The following is a 17,983-nucleotide window of genomic DNA, read 5'->3' as shown; positions in this document are numbered from 1 at the left end:
TGGTTCTGTAGTGCCAGTAGGCCCAGCTCCCCCTGTAGGACTGTTGGGGTTCGGTAACTGCGGCTGCCTCACGGCCTAGCTGTTCTCTCCTCTCCAGTGGACCTTCGGGTCCACCACCTGGTTCCAGCACCGTCAGCTGGTTCCGGGCCGAGCCTTTGGCTTAGGTGCCTCCTCCTGGGTATCCGAGTTCCGCCAACGCCAGGCGGTCCTTGGTAGTGCTTTTAAGCGCGGGCACCTACAGCTTAGTAACCGGGTTCCAGCACCGTCAGCTGGTCCTCGGTCGTGCCATTGGCTCTTGCACACTGGGGCAACGCATCTGGGTTCCAGCACCGCCAGCTGGTTCTCGGCAGTGTTCTTGTCACAGGTACTCCCTCGTGCCAAGCCTGGTTTCAGCACCGTCAGCTGTTTCTGGGTTGTGTCAACTTCACTGAGACGCCTATGCTTGCCCCGTCGTGGTGCGGTCGGGTTAGCCAACTCCAGGGTGCCTCCAGTTTAGGAGCTTCCTATGTGGGCTGCGTGAACTGGTAGTCAAGGCTGGTTCTGTAGTGCCAGTAGGCCCAGCTCCCCCTGTAGGACTGTTGGGGTTCGGTAACTGCGGCTGCCTCGCGGCCTAGCTGTTCTCTCCTCTCCAGTGGACCTTCGGGTCCACCACCTGGTTCCAGCACCGTCAGCTGGTTCCGGGCCGAGCCTTTGGCTTAGGTGCCTCCTCCTGGGTATCCGAGTTCCGCCAACGCCAGGCGGTCCTTGGTAGTGCTTTTAAGCGCGGGCACCTACAGCTTAGTAACCGGGTTCCAGCACCGTCAGCTGGTCCTCGGTCGTGCCATTGGCTCTTGCACACTGGGGCAACGCATCTGGGTTCCAGCACCGCCAGCTGGTTCTCGGCAGTGTTCTTGTCACAGGTACTCCCTCGTGCCAAGCCTGGTTTCAGCACCGTCAGCTGTTTCTGGGTTGTGTCAACTTCACTGAGACGCCTATGCTTGCCCCGTCGTGGTGCGGTCGGGTTAGCCAACTCCAGGGTGCCTCCAGTTTAGGAGCTTCCTATGTGGGCTGCGTGAACTGGTAGTCAAGGCTGGTTCTGTAGTGCCAGTAGGCCCAGCTCCCCCTGTAGGACTGTTGGGGTTCGGTAACTGCGGCTGCCTCGCGGCCTAGCTGTTCTCTCCTCTCCAGTGGACCTTCGGGTCCACCACCTGGTTCCAGCACCGTCAGCTGGTTCCGGGCCGAGCCTTTGGCTTAGGTGCCTCCTCCTGGGTATCCGAGTTCCGCCAACGCCAGGCAGTCCTTGGTAGTGCTTTTAAGCGCGGGCACCTACAGCTTAGTAACCGGGTTCCAGCACCGTCAGCTGGTCCTCGGTCGTGCCATTGGCTCTTGCACACTGGGGCAACGCATCTGGGTTCCAGCACCGCCAGCTGGTTCTCGGCAGTGTTCTTGTCACAGGTACTCCCTCGTGCCAAGCCTGGTTTCAGCACCGTCAGCTGTTTCTGGGTTGTGTCAACTTCACTGAGACGCCTATGCTTGCCCCGTCGTGGTGCGGTCGGGTTAGCCAACTCCAGGGTGCCTCCAGTTTAGGAGCTTCCTATGTGGGCTGCGTGAACTGGTAGTCAAGGCTGGTTCTGTAGTGCCAGTAGGCCCAGCTCCCCCTGTAGGACTGTTGGGGTTCGGTAACTGCGGCTGCCTCGCGGCCTAGCTGTTCTCTCCTCTCCAGTGGACCTTCGGGTCCACCACCTGGTTCCAGCACCGTCAGCTGGTTCCGGGCCGAGCCTTTGGCTTAGGTGCCTCCTCCTGGGTATCCGAGTTCCGCCAACGCCAGGCGGTCCTTGGTAGTGCTTTTAAGCGCGGGCACCTACAGCTTAGTAACCGGGTTCCAGCACCGTCAGCTGGTCCTCGGTCGTGCCATTGGCTCTTGCACACTGGGGCAACGCATCTGGGTTCCAGCACCGCCAGCTGCTTCTCGGCAGTGTTCTTGTCACAGGTACTCCCTCGTGCCAAGCCTGGTTTCAGCACCGTCAGCTGTTTCTGGGTTGTGTCAACTTCACTGAGACGCCTATGCTTGCCCCGTCGTGGTTCGGTCGGGTTAGCCAACTCCAGGGTGCCTCCAGTTTAGGAGCTTCCTATGTGGGCTGCGTGAACTGGTAGTCAAGGCTGGTTCTGTAGTGCCAGTAGGCCCAGCTCCCCCTGTAGGACTGTTGGGGTTCGGTAACTGCGGCTGCCTCGCGGCCTAGCTGTTCTCTCCTCTCCAGTGGACCTTCGGGTCCACCACCTGGTTCCAGCACCGTCAGCTGGTTCCGGGCCGAGCCTTTGGCTTAGGTGCCTCCTCCTGGGTATCCGAGTTCCGCCAACGCCAGGCGGTCCTTGGTAGTGCTTTTAAGCGCGGGCACCTACAGCTTAGTAACCGGGTTCCAGCACCGTCAGCTGGTCCTCGGTCGTGCCATTGGCTCTTGCACACTGGGGCAACGCATCTGGGTTCCAGCACCGCCAGCTGGTTCTCGGCAGTGTTCTTGTCACAGGTACTCCCTCGTGCCAAGCCTGGTTTCAGCACCGTCAGCTGTTTCTGGGTTGTGTCAACTTCACTGAGACGCCTATGCTTGCCCCGTCGTGGTGCGGTCGGGTTAACCAACTCCAGGGTGCCTCCAGTTTAGGAGCTTCCTATGTGGGCTGCGTGAACTGGTAGTCAAGGCTGGTTCTGTAGTGCCAGTAGGCCCAGCTCCCCCTGTAGGACTGTTGGGGTTCGGTAACTGCGGCTGCCTCGCGGCCTAGCTGTTCTCTCCTCTCCTGTGGGCCTTCGGGTCCACCACCTGGTTCCAGCACCGTCAGCTGGTTCTAGGCAGTGTCTTTTGCTCTTGTACCTTCTGCTCCCCATCCTGGTTCCAGTAACGTCAGCTGGTTCTGGGCAGAGCCTTTGGCTTAGGTGCCTCCTTCTGGGTATCCAAGTTCCACCAACGTCAGGTGGTCCTTGGTAGTGCTTTCAGGCACGGGTACCTCCTGCTTAGTAACCGGGTTCCAGTAACGTCAGCTGGTCCTCGGTAGTTCCATTGGCTCTTGGACCTTCGGCTACCCATCCGGGTTCCAGTACCGTCAGCTGGTTCTCGGCAGTGTCTTTTGCTCTTGTACCTTCTGCTCCCCATCCTGGTTCCAGTAACGTCAGCTGGTTCCGGGCAGAGCCTTTGGCTTAGGTGCCTCCTTCTGGGTATCCGAGTTCCGCCAACGTCAGGCGGTCCTTGGTAGTGCTTTTTAGCACGGGTACCTCCTGCTTAGTAACCGGGTTCCAGTAACGTCAGCTGGTCCTCGGTAGTTCCATAGGCTCTTGAACCTTCGGGTAGCCATCCGAGTTCCAGTTCCATCAGCTGGTTCTTGGCATTTTCTCAGCCTTCTTGTACCTTCTGCTACATTTCCAAGTTTAAGACCCTAAAGTCGACGACCCGGAAGACCACCCCAATGACGACGACGACGACCCGGAAGACCACCCCGATGACGACGACGACGACGGCGGAGACGACGACGGCGGAGACGACGACGACGGCGGAGACGACGACGGCAGAGACGACGACGACGGCGGAGACGACGACGGCGGAGATGACGACACTGAAGACGACGACCCTGGAGACGACGACATGGAAGACCGAGAAGCAGAAGAACAAGAGGCTGCAGAACAAAGAGCAGAAGAACATTAAGCATAAGACTTAATATCAGAGCAAAAGATATTATCTAAATTATATGCAGAAGAAGACTAAGCAGTGTATGGGGGTGAGTCCGTTCCTCCTCGTGGTGCCCCTGGATAAAGCCTGATGCTGCAGGCCAAACTGAACGCGGACAAATGTAACTTTTGTGACTGGCAGAACGGAAGGTGTAATCTTCCAACTTTTATAGATAACAACTACGGGAATGCCTGAGGCTGTCACAAATGAGAATATGATGAAGAAGTAGAATAGGAAGAATAATAACAGTGGAATAAAAAGAATATGTAGAATAGGAAGAATAATAATAGTTGAAGAAAATGAATATGAAGAATGTAATAAAAAAAAAAAATAGGTAGAAGATGAATAAGGTGAAGAAGTTGATGTCAAAGATGCTGATGATGATGAAGATGAAAGTGTGGGAAAAGGAAAAAAAAGAAGGGGAAGGTCGTGGAATAGTGAAACATCAATATCTGACAAAATAAAAAAAAAATTACATAGTCAATATCTTTTTCAATCCGAACGTCTTTAAAAAAAAAAAAAAATCATGCTATTCTATTTGATTGGGCTAATCCTCATTGCCTTTAATGTCTCCGCCACCTCCCCCAATACATCCTACATTATTCTTAGTTGTTTTCCTTCATGTAGAATGAACCTACAAGGAAAGAAAGGGTTTATTTTAATTCCGATATTTTGGTCCATTGACTTGCATTGGGATCGGGTATCGGTATCGGCGATATCCGATATTTTTTGAATATCGGCCGATCCAAACCGATACCGATACTTTCCGATATCGGAAGGTATCGCTCAACACCAGTGAGGACCCTTGACGTGGGTTGCCAGCTTATGTATTGTGGCCATAATATTAACTAATACCTTACATATTTTGATATGTTCTAGTGCACTTTTTTTACTTTTACTTTTTGAGGTGCAGTTGGGCTCTGATGGCTTTGTAAGTTGTGGCCTCTGTTCACACGGGACGCATTACAGTTAGCGCTGGTCAGCCCGCCACATGGCGTTACTAATAGGCTAGGATCCAGTTGCTGTGCATACTCTGTGTGAACACTGCCGCAGATTATTTATTTGCACTGGTGTGCCAAGCAGCCATTCCCTGATTGTAGGCTGGCTGTTTTATTTGGTATTATCACACCTGTGTAGTCGCCATCTTTACTTGGGCCCACTGCACCATGAGAGTGCATTTGATTTGAGGCCTAGACAGGTAAGCACCTTTGCCTGTTTTTCTGTGGTGTTTTTTATATAAGAAGAAATGTATTATTGCAAGGGAGGAAATGAGATAGGAAAGGAGAGTGAGAAGAAGGGATACATGTGGCAGTGCTGAGTTTGCTCATGGAATTGATAAAAGAATCCACCAAAAATAGTAATCACACGCTACTTCATAATAAAAAAAAGTAATTTTATTAAATATAGCTTCCTAAATAGTTGCATAAAATAAACATGAAACGATTAGAAAACTCAAAGACATTCAGACAAAAAAACAGAGAGATGGGTTCGTATTGTATAAAACGCAGTACATATGACGCAGAAATGTTGAAGTAGTAGATTGGTCACAAACAGCTCTGGCAAAGATTAAGAGACAAGGGCAAAATGTTCAGTTTGTCTGATTTTTCTCTTTATACGTTTATTTTTTAGTAAAATGTAAATTGTTCTTTTAGTCTATAACTTCTGACAACATGTCTCCGAATTTCCAGGCAATAAATTTTGCATATTTTTTCTGACAAAGACAAATGGTCAAAATTTGAAGAAAAAAAAACTCAAATAATGCAAAGAAAACAAGTTCATAATCATTTAGAAACAACAATACTAATGTTTTAACTCAGGAAGAGTTCAGAAATCAATATTTTGTGGAATAACCATGATTTTTAATCACGGATTTCATGCGTATTGGCATGCTTTCCACCAGTCTTTCACACTGCTTCTGGCGCAAAAATTTAAGCAGTTCTTTGATGGCTTGTTGTGACTATCCATCATCCTCTTGATTTCATTTCAGAGGATTTCAATGGCGTTCGGGTCTGGAGATTGGGCTGCCCATGACAGGGTTTTGGTGTGGTGGTCTCTTAATTTTTGCCAGAGCTGTATAACAGTCAAAACATTGACTAAGTTCACAGAACATAGAACATAGAATTGATAAATTACTAAATAACAAATTGGCAGGTGCATATATTAATAGATATGAAGTACCAACCCAACAGACTTTCTGCATCCCACCGAGTGTTTCGCTTATCCTTCATCTGGGGAGATCAAACAAAGAGTACATTGGGATAGAGAGAGTCTGTTGGAGGAGTCCTTTAATAGTATAGATAAATGCACTTACCACTTTGATGTTTAGTACTTTGCAGCCTCTATGCTCTATGCAGTAGGCCAATGTTTCGGCTGGTATGTGACCAATGTTCTACTTCTCTGCATCAGGATCTCTGTATCATTCGTTTGTCGGTTGAATGTTTTATGAGAGAGAGACAGATGTATTGATAAAATGGAAAGATTGATGAATGGATTAGATAGATAGATAGATAGATAGATAGATAGATAGATAGATAGATAGATAGATAGATAGATAAATAGTTAGAGTGGCCTCCAAAAGTATTCGCCCTAAATAGTCTAAATTGGTGAAGTGAGAAAAATATAAGCATAGATTAAATTTATTGGATCAAATAACTAAAAATTGGAAAGTGCATATGTATTTACTAGTGTTGAGCATTCTGATACCGCAAGTATCGGGTATCGGCCGATACTTGCGGTATCGGAATTCCGATACCGAGATCCGATATTTTTGTGGTATCGGGTATCAGTATCGGAGGTGTAAAATAAAGAATTAAAATAAAAAATATTGTTATATTCACCTCTCCGGCGGCCCCTGGAACATCACCGCGAGTCACCGGCGTCCGGCAGGCTTCTTTGTTCAAAATGAGCGCCTTTACGACCTGCGGAATGACGTCGCGGCTTCTGATTGGTCGCGTGCCGCCCATGTGACCACCACGCGACCAATCAGAAGCCGCGACGTCATTCCTCAGAAAAATTCCTAGAATGAGCGCCTTTAGGACCTGTGGAATGACGTCGCGGCTTCTGATTGGTCGCGTGGCGGTCACATGGGCGGCACGCGACCAATCAGAAGCCGCGATGTCATTCCGCAGGTCCTAAAGGCGCTCATTTTGAACAAAGAAGCCTGCCGGACGCCGGTTCCTCGCGGTGATGTTCCAGGGGCCACCGGAGAGGTGAATATAACAATATTTTTTATTTTAATTCTTTATTTTACACCTCACTATGGATCCCAGGGCCTGAAGGAGAGTTTCCTCTCCTTCAGTCCCTGGGATCCATCAGGATACCTTCCGATACTTGATGTCCCATTGACTTGTATTGGTATCGGATATCGGTATCGGCGATATCCGATACTTTTCGGGTATCGGCCGATACTATCCGATACCGATACTTTCAAGTATTGGACGGTATCGCTCAACACTAGTATTTACCCATTCTGCTATAAAGCCCCTACAAAAATCCAAAGTCCCATGCTTAGTTAAAAGAAGTCCGCCTGTGTGCAATCTATGTGTCACATGTCGGTCAGTATATACACACCTTTTCAGAGAGGTCAAAGGGGCTGCAACACCATTAAGCAAGATGTACCACTGGGACAGAGGTTCATCTTCCAACAAGACAATGGCCCAAAGAATCCAACTAAAGCAACACTCAAGTGGTTTAAGGGGAAATGTTTTGGAGTAGCCTAGTCAATGGCCAGATCTTAATCCAATTGAAAATCTGTGGTCAGACTTGAAGATTTCTGTTCACCAGAGTAAACCATCTAATCAAATAAACAATATAGAACAAGGGTAGTCATTCAAGTAGTAAATCATATAATACCCTATAAAACTATTTATGGGTGCACAGTTTATAAAGTGCACCCCTTATTTTTTTAAGGAAAATAGTAAAAAATGTTTTTTTAAATAAAATGGAGTGTGTCATAATAATAATGGTGGTGGAACGGTGTCCCAGGTGGTAGGGTCGCTGCTAGTGGGGGCAGGAGATGCTGTGAGATCCAGACTAAAAGGATAGGGTGTTCAGCGGTAGCAGGAGTTGGGCCATGGCTGTGGGCCGCAAGCTGGTACAACAAGGTGTTCAGTGGTGCGGCGATTGTGCCTACATTTTGTGAACGCCAGGAGCCCCACACTTTCCATACTTTCTAATGCGGTTGACCCCATGGTTGTAGCACAGGTGAATGTTCAATAGCAGTCAAGTAAAACAGAGGGGTGTTTGCTAAGTGACACATTTTGGATAAGTTCTAACAGAACCAATAGGTTTAGTGGCTAGCATAAGGAACGCCCAAATTAGTGTGTTCTTAATTCACTACTTAGGTGGCAAGTAGCTTGCTTGACCTCAAGATGACATTAGTGGTGTTTGCTGGACAGATGCAAACTGTCATGGGAGACACACGGGCTGGCCCTGGAGCCAGGACAGGTAATCAATATCAAATCTAAGATCTATGATCTTAAGACTACAAAAAGCATAGTTATTGAAGACCGCTTCTAGATTTCATATTTTGGGTCCTTTAACATCTTAAGTTCTGGATAGTTCACAGCCTTGTACTTATCATTGATGACGGCAGCTCCGGTCTATTTTACGTTGTGTACCTCATGCTGGTCAGGGTGAAGTGTCGTGTGTTCAAGTCAAGTGTGTGCTAATGGTGCCTGTTCCCAAGTGGCACAATGAAGAATATAGTAATACATTACACTACAATGAAGAAAGCCATTTGTTTCCTCTTTTGTGAAGAACATTTAATTTACAATTATTCTGTGCGTCACACAGCAAGATCAAAATGCGTATAACTGATGGGGATGGGGAGGTGCAGAATATGTGTAGTGCCCATATGTTAAAAAAAAAAAAGATTTTTCAGAAATTAAGAGACCCCTTTCTTTTTGACCCTACTACACACATCAATAATATATTTTCGGTTTTTCACTCATACACTTCTTTCATTTACTGTCCATTTAGGACTTTAAAAATGATATTGATTATATAGTGATGAGCCAACGTTCTTGGTGATACTCTGATATGACTCGAGTATCTGGGTGCTCAGATATTCTTGCCACTCGTCGAGCATTGTCTGGTGCCTGGACTGAGTGCTCGAATGACTGCTGTTACACAGTCAATAAACATGCGGCGATTGCCAGCCAGTCATTATGATGGCCGTAGGCATTTTGTAGTGCATTTCTGTGATTGGCTGGCTATATTGTTTCATCAGAGATTGTAAAAGGACTGGTGCTGCCACGCTCGGCACACTGACACCATTGCACAGCTCAGGGACAGTTCTTACTGGAGAGAGTAATTGTCCATGCCTTGTCAGAGTCTTCTAGTGGCGATACTTTGCTGAACCATGATACAAAAAGTCCCTTTTAGGACTAATCTTGTGGTTGCTGTTTCTATGCGATGCATTGTGCATTTAGCCTAGGGTAAGCTGGAGCAAGGAGATTGGCTGAATACAGCTTCCTGTCAGGGCTTAAGGCTTTGCAGTCGGTTGCTAAGTACAGTGGTGAAAAAAAGTATTTAGTCAGCCACCAATTGTGCAAGTTTTGTCACTTAAAAAGATGAGAGAGGCCTGTAATTGACATCATAGATAGACCACAACTATGAGAGTCAAAATGAGAAAACAAATCCAGAAAATCACCTTGTCTGATTTGGCAAGATTTATTTTGCAAATTATAGTGGAAATAAGTAGTAGGTCACCTAAAAACATGCAAGATTTCTGGCTCTCACAGGCCTGTATCTTATTTCACTTTAAGGGGCTCCTCTGTCCTCCGATCATTACCTGTAGTAATGGCACCTGTTTGAACTTGTTGAAGCATGGGGATGGCAACACCTTGCTTTGAGGCTGTTTCTCTGCAAAGGGTTAACTTTTACTAGTTATATTTAAAACAACGGCCAAAATATTTCTCTGACCAACATACATGATTTTTTCACAGTGCATCAGTGCTCATGTTCAACAGTGCTCTATTAATAAAATTGGTTCAATCTCACCGAATGTTGATTCTCATAAATTTCTTCCATAATTTTTCACTACGAAGGATAAGGGACATTATACAGAAAAGCTACACTATATATGGGAGGCTATATAATTTCCTTGGACCGTTGACATATAGGTTCATACTTGGGTACTGCCATTCTAAGGGCAGGAGCTAAGCAGGGGCACGACAAGGAGGTATATAGGGATTTGCACTTTTGTAACCCCCCCTCTTTCCCCTCTTATTAATTATCTTCCTTCATAGCAAAAAATTATGTAAGAAATGAATGAAAATCAACATTCGCTGAGATTGAACCAATTTTATTAATAGAGCACTGTTGAACATGAGCACTGATGAACTGTGAAAAAATCATGTATGTTGGTATATTTTGGCCGTTATTTTAAAATATAACTAGTAAAAGCTAAGTTTTATATATATGTTCCTCCTGGCCTGCTGTATATATATATATATATATATATATATATATATATGTATATATATATATATATATATATATATATATATATTTTGCCTGACTGGTCAGGTACTTTTTGGATTAGTTGAGAACTGATCCTTTTTGCTTTGTGATTATTCTCTGCAAAGAGACCAGGTCGACTGATCTGTGTACATGAAAGAATGTGTATGGTGAGATTTTGAGTGCAAACCTCAGCAAGGGCCTTGAAGATGAAACGTGGATGGGTCTTTCAGCATGATAATAATCCCAAGCACACCACCATGGAAATGAAGGAGTGGCTTCGTTGGAAGCATATGAAGGTCCTGGAGTGGCCTAGCCAGTCTCCAGATCTCAACCCCATAGAAAACGTTAGGAGGGAGTTGAAAGTCAGTGTTGCCCATCAACAGGCCCAAAACATCACTGCTCTAGAGGAGATCTGCATGGAGCAATGGGCCAACATACCACAAACAGTGTGTGCCAACCTTGTGAAGACTTACAGAAAACATTTGACCTCTGTCATTGCCAACAAAGGATATATAACAAAATATTGAGATAAACTTTTGTTAATGACCAATTACTTTTTTTCTACCATAATTTGAAAAATAAATCTTGCTAAATCAGACAAGGTCATTTTCTGGATTTGTTTTCTCATTTTGTCTCTCATAGTTGTGGTCTACAGAATGTATGTTGACAATTACAGGCCTCTCTCATCTTTGTAAGTGGGAGAACTTGCACAATTTGTGGCTGACTAAATCCTTTTTTTCCCCACTGTATATAGCTGCTGCAAGTGCCCATATTTTTTTGCGAAAAAAATGACTGTGTTGTTATCCATAAGGCTTAGGCCGTCGTCACACTACCGTGTTTTACGGACGTAAGAGGGGTGCTGAAAATACGGATTGCATACGGTACAATGCTTCTCTATGCCCCTGCTCCTATCAGCCGTATTTTACTGATCCGTATTATACGGTCTTCTGCGGCCGTAGAAAATCGCAGCATGCTGCGTTTGTCACCGTATTGCGCAAAAAATCCACCAATGAAAGTCTATGGGGGCCAGAAAAATACGGATTACACACGGACCAGCAGTGTGACTTGCTAGAAATACGCAGCGGTGTTAGAGAGAAAAGCCGGCAATTCAGCGCGGTGTACAGTAAAATCACACTGACAGCTTACAATAGAATAGGTAGAATAAATGTGTACACATAGAAAAGGTATATATTATATATGTCATTGAGACACATATATGTATATATATTAATATTTCATACAGCGCTAGATAGCTTTAAAGCCGGTAATTCAATTGCCGGCTTTTGCGATCTCCTTCCTAAACCCGACATGATATGAGACATGGTTTACATACAGTAAACCATCTCATATCCCCATTTTTTTGCATATTCCAAACTACTAATGTTAGTAGTGTGTATGTGTAAAATTTGGGCGCTCTAGCTATTAAATTTAAGGGTTAAATGGCGGAAAAAATTGGCGTGGGCTCCCGCGCAATTTTCTCCGCCAGAGTAGTAAAGCCAGTGACTGAGGGCAAATATTAATAGCCTGGAGAGGGTCCACGGTTTTTGCCCCCCCCCCCCCCGGCTAAAAACATCTGCCCCCAGCCACAACAGAAAAGGCACATCTGGAAGTTGCGCCTATTCTGGCACTTGGCCACTCTCTTCCCATTCCCGTGTAGCGGTGGGATATGGGGTAATGAAGGGTTAATGTCACCTTGCTATTGTAAGGTGACATTAAGCCAGATTAATAATGAAGAAGCGTCAATTCTGACACCTATCCATTATTAATCCAATAGCATGAAATGGTTAAAAAAAAACACACACATTATTAAAAATTATATTAATGAAATGAACACACAGATTGTTTGAATATTTTATTGTTCTCTCAATCCACCTGAAGAACCTCGCTCTGTAACAAAGGAAAAATAATAAACCAACAATATACATACCTTCCGATGATCTGTAACATCCCACGATGTAAATCCATCTGAAGAGGTTAAAATATTTTACAGGCAGGAGTTCTGCTATAAAGCAGCTGTGCTCGTGCCTGTAAAACCCCAGGGAATGAAGGTAATGTAGGTCAATGACCTGTAGTTACCTTCATTCGCGGTGATGCACCCTCCGCTGGTTGTCCTCATATGAACTCGAGCGTGGGAACTCTCCTGGAAAGCTCCCACGCTCGAGTTCATATGAGGACAAGCAGCAAAGGGCGCATCACCGCGAATGAAGGTAACTACAGGTCATTGACCTACATTACCTTCATTCCCCGGGGTTTTACAGGCACGAGCACAGCTGCATTATAGCAGAGCTCCTGCCTGTAAAATATTTTAACCTCTTCAGATGGATTTACATCGTGGGATGTTACAGATCATCGGAAGGTATGTATATTGTTGGTTTATTATTTTTCCTTTGTTACAGAGCGAGGTTCTTCAGGTGGATTGAGAGAACAATAAAATATTCAAACAATCTGTGTGTTCATTTCATTAATATAATTTTTAATAATGTGTGTGTTTTTTTTAACCATTTCATGCTATTGGATTAATAATGGATAGGTGTCAGAATTGACGCTTCTCCATTATTAATCTGGCTTAATGTTACCTTACAATAGCAAGGTGACATTAACCCTTCATTACCCCATATCCCACCGCTACAAGGGAATGGGAAGAGAGTGGCCAAGTGCTAGAATAGGCGCATCTTCCAGATGTGCCTTTTCTGGGGTGGCTGGGGGCAGATGTTTTCAGCCGGGGGGGGGGGGGGCAAAAACTGTGGACCCTCTCCAGGCTTTTAATATCTGCTCTCAGTCACTGGCTTTACTACTCTGGCGGAGAAAATTGCGCAGGAGCCCACGCCTATTTTTTCCGCCATTTAACCCTTAAATTTAATAGCTAGAGCGCCCAAATTTTGCACATACACACTACTAACATTAGTAGTATGGAATATGCAAAAAAAATGGGGATATGAGATGGTTTACTGTATGTAAACCATGTCTCATATCATGTCGGGTTTAGGAAGGAGATAGCAAAAGCCGGCAATTGAATTACCGGCTTTCTGCTATATCACGCTGAAGTAAATATTAATATATATATATATATATATATATATATATATGTGTCTCAATGACATATATATATATATATATATATAGACAGTATATATGTTTTTATGATTTTTTGAGAACATGGATCCATTGTATGTCCGTATATCGGTTTTGCAAGCCTGCGAAAAAATCTCGCAGTACGGATGCCATACGGATTACATACGGAGGATGCCATGCACAAAATACGCTGAGACACGCCCTGCCTACGGAGGAGATACGGACCACTATTTTGGGGACTTTTCTGCGTTTTACGGCCGTAAATTACGGACCGTATTTTTATACGCTGAGTGTGACGCCGGCCTTAACCTGCTTTTTGTGAAATTCAGTTGGTTTGAACATTTTTTAAAAAGCTTGGCCTGCTACAAGTGATCACATTTTCTTTCATCCAAAAATTGACTATTGTCATCCATACAGCTTAACATGTTTTGTGTGAAATTACGTTGGTCTGAAATAAAACAAAATCTTAACCTGCTACCGATGACCACATTTTTTGGTCCAGACATTAACTATGTTGGCCTGTTACAGGTCACAAGATTTTTTGTTCCAAAAAATGATCATTGTCATAGATAGAGATTAACCTGCTTTGTGCGAAATTAGGATGGTCTGAAATACAGTGGGGCAAAAAAGTATTTAGTCAGTCAGCAATAGTGCAAGTTCCACCACTTAAAAAGATGAGAGGCGTCTGTAATTTACATCATAGGTAGACCTCAACTATGGGACACAAACTGAGAAAAAAAAATCCAGAAAATCACATTGTCTGTTTTTTTCACAATTTATTTGCATATTATGGTGGAAAATAAGTATTTGGTCAGAAACAAACAATCAAGATTTCTGGCTCTCACAGACCTGTAACTTCTTCTGTAAGAGTCTCCTCTTTCCTCCACTCATTACCTTTAGTAATGGCACCTGTTTAAACTTGTTATCAGTATAAAAAGACATCTGTGCACACCCTCAAACAGTCTGACTCCAAACTCCACTATGGTGAAGATCAAAGAGCTGTCAAAGGACACCAGAAACAAAATTGTAGCCCTGCACCAGGCTGGGAAGACTGAATCTGCAATAGCCAACCAGCTTGGAGTGAAGAAATCAACAGTGGGAGCAATAATTAGAAAATGGAAGACATACAAGACCACTGATAATCTCCCTCGATCTGGGGCTCCACGCAAAATCCCACCCCGTGGGGTCAGAATGATCACAAGAACGGTGAGCAAAAATCCCAGAACCATGCGGGGGGACCTAGTGAATGAACTGCAGAGAGCTGGGACCAATGTAACAAGGCCTACCATAAGTAACACACTACGCCACCATGGACTCAGATCCTGCAGTGCCAGACGTGTCCCACTGCTTAAGCCAGTACATGTCCGGGCCCGTCTGAAGTTTGCTAGAGAGCATTTGGATGATCCAGAGGAGTTTTGGGAGAATGTCCTATGGTCTGATGAAACCAAACTGGAACTGTTTGGTAGAAACACAACTTGTCGTGTTTGGAGGAAAAAGAATACTGAGTTGCATCCATCAAACACCATACCTACTGTAAAGCATGGTGGTGGAAACATCATGCTTTGGGGCTGTTTCTCTGCAAAGGGGCCAGGACGACTGATCCGGGTACATGAAAGAATGAATGGGGCCATGTATCGTGAGATTTTGAGTGCAAACCTCCTTCCATCAGCAAGGGCATTGAAGATGAAACGTGGCTGGGTCTTTCAACATGACAATGATCCAAAGCACACCGCCAGGGCAACGAAGGAGTGGCTTCGTAAGAAGCATTTCAAGGTCCTGGAGTGGCCTAAGCAGTCTCCAGATCTCATCCCTATAGAAAACCTTTGGAGGGAGTTGAAAGTCCGTGTTGCCAAGCGAAAACCCAAAAACATCACTGCTCTAGAGGAGATCTGCATGGAGGAATGGGCCAACGTACCAACAACAGTGTGTGGCAACCTTGTGAAGACTTACAGAAAACCTTTGACCTCTGTCATTGCCAACAAAGGATATATTACAAAGTATTGAGATGAAATTTTGTTTCTGACCAAATACTTATTTTCCACCATAATATGCAAATAAAATGTTAAAAAAACAGACAATGTGATTTTCTGGATTTTTTTTTTCTCAGTTTGTCTCCCATAGTTGAGGTCTACCTATGATGTAAATTACAGACGCCTCTCATCTTTTTAAGTGGTGGAACTTGCACTATTGCTGACTGACTAAATACTTTTTTTGCTCCACTGTATTTAAAAAGTGCTTGGCCTGCTACAGATAACCAGTTTTTTTTTTTTTTTCAAATTTAGTTTCAATTATTTGAGGAAACTTGGTTTCCCGAGACCTAGCAATTACAAAATATATGAGGTGTTTGGTATGGGATGGGGAAATGGAAGTGCTGATGATTTTGCACACAGCCAGCGAGGACGTGGGTCAGGTGCAACTGCACCTCTTGCTGGAGCACGAGCAACACACTCATCCATTAAACATAGCTTCCTGTCCCACTTTTCAGGGAGGCACTGGACACAACATCTAAAGCCACACCAGTGCAAACAGGTGGTCAGTTGGATAGCAGACAATGCATACATGAGGTTTGGCAGCACTACACAGTCTTCCAGGCGGTCCGGTCTCACCACCCAAGAGAACAGTCTGCATCACTTCATCCTCACCAGCTGATACTGTGCGCTTGGGTACTGCTAAGGCTTTGCCTTTGTAGCCAGCACTGTTCAGCGAGCAGGCATTTCAGGGACTAAGTCCTGCTTTTCCCACACTGAGCATACCCACAGGACTATCTCCCATTGGAGGTCAGGGGTCATATGCTCAGGTCCTGTTGCGGCTCCTATTGGACCATCAGGAAGGTCCCCCAGCGCTACTGCCATAAAAGGTTTGCATGGCCGCTCGGCCATGCGCTAGTGTAAACTTTTTAACTTGTGTCTGTGTGGATAAATGCCTGTCGATGGATGAAAGCTCCAAATCATTACCATCACTAGTGTTGTTGCCTGCTCGCGAATGGTAGAGCTACCTAGCACCCGACAGTGCTATCCCGCACAATTGCACAAGTTGCTGAATCCAGTTAGCAGCGACCGCCAGAGCGGCGCCTTGCACAGATAATGCGCTTTCCTGGCCCTAGTTAGGGTGGTTAGTGGCATCCACCAAAGCGGCGCTGCACGCACTCCTGTGCGGTAAATATTTACTTTAGTTGTTCCCCTGGCACCGCAGTAGCGGTGTCGAGCACAAGAGATCTAGGGGGACTCTTACCCTGAGTCTTGGGGCAGAATTCTGTGTCACCTTGCTTGCACTCTCTGTACGGTATCGTGGCCCTGTGATGCAACAGGGTGAAGCCAACCCGTGTGTGTACTCACATTATACCGCCATATAGTCCGTCATTACCAAGCAGCAGGTGTCTTAGCTGCACGGTGGACCCCGGACTGTGAACGCACCTTATATCATCGCTAATTATTATTTGGTGCGTTCTGCCAGTCCTAACACCATGTCGAGTGATCCCACACTTGGACACGCTGAGGAGCTCTTTACATTATCGTTTCTTGATTGTGGTCTCTCACACTGCATGTTCCAAGAGGAACAGGAGGACATGCTGCTTAGTGATGCACAGGCAAAAGAAGATGACATTGTGGAACAGCAAATATTGTCTAAGGAGGTAGATGATGATGTGACACAGTTTCCAATAAGTCATGTTGCTGTCACCAAGTCAGGAGGACCAGGATGCAGTGGTGTAAGATGAGTTGGTGAATGATGGAGTCACTGACCCAACCTGGGAAGCTGATATGCAGAGCAAGGACAGCAGCTGTGAGTGGGAGGGATCAGCAGCACCAAAACAGGCAGGAAGAGTCAGTGAGGTGAACAGAGGAAAAAGGCGGGCAAATGTTCCGCAGAGCACCAACATTCTTGAATTTCTCTGTCAAAGAATTAAGTGTTCTCCTACTCTACTCTAACCAACTAAAGATTTCTTAAAATATCCAATATTCTATTTTATATTTATTTTTTATTTATTTTTATATAAGGGAATTTGTTGCATACATTTTTTAAAATGACCAATACCATCATTTACAAGAGACAAATACCGTCACACCATGGCCAGACCACATATTTCCACCTCACAACGACTGAATGATACCACATACAAGGAACAAATAGCATCACACCATGACCAGACTCTATATTACCACCACATACTAACCAAATAATACCACATACAAGAGACAAATGCTGCCAAACAGTGACCAGATCACATATCACCATCATATAGGGACTGAATAATACCACAAGGAACAGGTCCACATCATAGTTATTGAATAATACCACATACAAGGGACAAATACCATCACACTGTGACTAGACCACATAGGGCCATCACATAGTGACCGAATAGTACCACATACAGGGACAAACAGTGCCACACCATTACCAGACCACATATTACCACCAAATAGTGACTAGTGATGAGCGAATTTGTTTGGAAAGGGATCACCAAACATAAATTCGGCACGAATATGGCACATTCGGAGTCATGATCGGAAACATAAGCAAAATATTTTAAAATCGGAAAATTGTTAACATTCGGTAAAAGGTGCTGGAAAATATTTGCGATGCCACAAAAGTATTTTCAGCACTTTAGCAATGATAATGGTGGTGTATCATGAGCATTTTGCATGTGTTTGATGAGGAGAGGGGTTTGCAGAGCTCAGAGGTGTGGCGTTCTTGTAAACTTTTTTTTCTCCCTAACTTTATGTGTGCAGATTGTGACTAGCCAATCAGGGCAC

This window comes from Ranitomeya imitator, chromosome 4, assembly GCF_032444005.1.
Source record: "Ranitomeya imitator isolate aRanImi1 chromosome 4, aRanImi1.pri, whole genome shotgun sequence".
Lineage (NCBI taxonomy): Eukaryota > Metazoa > Chordata > Amphibia > Anura > Dendrobatidae > Ranitomeya > Ranitomeya imitator.
The sequence above is the reverse complement of the archived record's forward strand: the minus strand, read 5'-3'. Positions refer to the sequence as shown.